The sequence below is a fragment of the Haliotis asinina genome, chromosome 3, assembly GCF_037392515.1.
Source record: "Haliotis asinina isolate JCU_RB_2024 chromosome 3, JCU_Hal_asi_v2, whole genome shotgun sequence".
NCBI classification, from domain to species: domain Eukaryota; kingdom Metazoa; phylum Mollusca; class Gastropoda; order Lepetellida; family Haliotidae; genus Haliotis; species Haliotis asinina.
The window spans coordinates 81,489,568-81,491,638 of record NC_090282.1 but is presented as its reverse complement, the minus strand read 5'-3'; positions in this window follow the sequence as shown (position 1 = coordinate 81,491,638).

The following is a 2,071-nucleotide window of genomic DNA, read 5'->3' as shown; positions in this document are numbered from 1 at the left end:
ATTAGTATGGGTCTATTTTTAGAAGGAACTACCGGTTAGCATGAATTACCTCCCTTTCACCAACGTTGGACCTGACGGAAGGGGACATAAAATCCGTCTCTGATGCTGGCTGAGAGGTATGACAAAACCAGTGCCCCTCTTCTCTTCGCACAACAGTAATTTCCATGCTGATGTTGTATCTGTTGTTTTATTTCAAATCTTAGCATTCATTATTATAAAGCCATTGTGCCCATAAGGTCAGTCTAAGTAAACTTATCCTCAGTACTTTTCGTTACACCCCACTACTGAGTGTGGTGGAGTGTAACAAAACATACTGAGACTTAGTTTACTAAAACTGCCCATGAGGTGTAGAGTACAAATGCACAAGGAAAGTGACTGATAATCGGTTTCAGTGAAGCAATCATTGTAGCATTCATAGCATGCAAATTGTGATGACGACCTTAACGCTCTTGTAATTTTTAATGTTATTGAATTTATTTCAAAAGGACTTGGACAATGTCAAAGTTATATTTTGCCATTTTGGCAACATTTTCATTCTGTTCCACTGTACAGGTTAGCGACCAGTTATCGCCATTTTAAAGCTGTTTTTAACCATTTGCTTCATTATTTCTTATCAGAATGAAATAAAATTTGTCTTGGTGATAGATCAGCTATTCACCGATGTTTTCTGCTTGTTTACAGTTGTAAATCGTGTTTCTTCGAAATGTGGTCAGCAGGGAGAGCGGTAGTGTATATTGTGCTTTCCCAACAACTAACAAGACCAATTATCGCCATTTCTGATTTTTAAAATCTTATTCACCTAATTTGTCATAAACTTGGTAATAAAACTATTGTGTTTCAAACCTTGACTCATTGAAGGAATTTCATAAATGGAATTTGTTTTAGAAAAAAGAAATTTGAAAGAACAAAACTCGCTCTCAATGTGAATGTTGGACCAATACTGACTCAACGCCACAGAGATCACCGTTTACGTTGTTCAAGGCATCACTGACAGTGGCGAATAAAACAATGACATAGGGTCCTGTTCTCAGACGAATCCAGGTTTCATCTAAGAAACGCTGGCGGAAGGTTGAGAGTGTGGCGTCACCGGGAGGTAGGGGTGGTGGGTGGTGGGGTGGGGATAACGCTACAATGACTGCATTGTGCAAACTGATCGTTGGGGCCATGACAGTGTAATGGTTTGGGAAGTCATTAGCTACCGACACGGGACAGTACTACACGTGTGTAGAGGCAGAATGGATGCCGTGTACCACGGGGACAACGTGTTGGGTCCTCAAGTTGTGCCGATGTTCAGACGTCATCAGGATCTGCACACGTTTCAACAAGATAATGCTCAAGCACATACAACGCGCGTCTCTATGGACTTCTTACATCATAACAATGTGCCAGTGCTCGAATGGCCAGCTCTCTCCCCTGATCTTTCACCAATCGAGCATATGTGGAACATTATTGGCCGCCGTCTCCAACAGGGTCCCCAAATGGATCCTCCGTCAACTGGAGGCAGCATTGCAGTGAGAGTGGCAAAGGATCCCACTAGCGACAATTCAAATGCTTATCATCTCTATCCAACGGCGTTGTACGGCTTGTGCTGCTGCTGAGGGAGGACACACCCATTATTGACTTTTCGGTGTTCACCCCTTGCGCTGCTGTATCAGTTTAATTCCATTTCTTACAGTCTCTGTGAGTTGTTTTGCTTTACTTGCATCAGAGACCATCTATTATATGGTCTCTGCTTGCATTTGTAATTGGCCGTCCTACAGCTATGCTGAAAATATCATTTCTATGGCGTAATCTCTCGCCAACACATTCAATCAAAGTCGGCGTTGCATTTTCATAGCATCTCAGTATATTTTGTCTGTATCGTCTGCATCGTATCAGTCGAGTCTGTGAAACGAAGATGGAAATTTGGATCAATTCAAAGTTAAGTGATTGAATGTTGGCATTATGGGCAAGTTCAGACGAATTAAAATCTGCACTTTTATGAACTGAATTGTCATGTCATAGATTCACAACACAGCCTGGATGGTTTTCATTCAATTCTTATCGTTTATGAAATTTCAAGTCAACACAC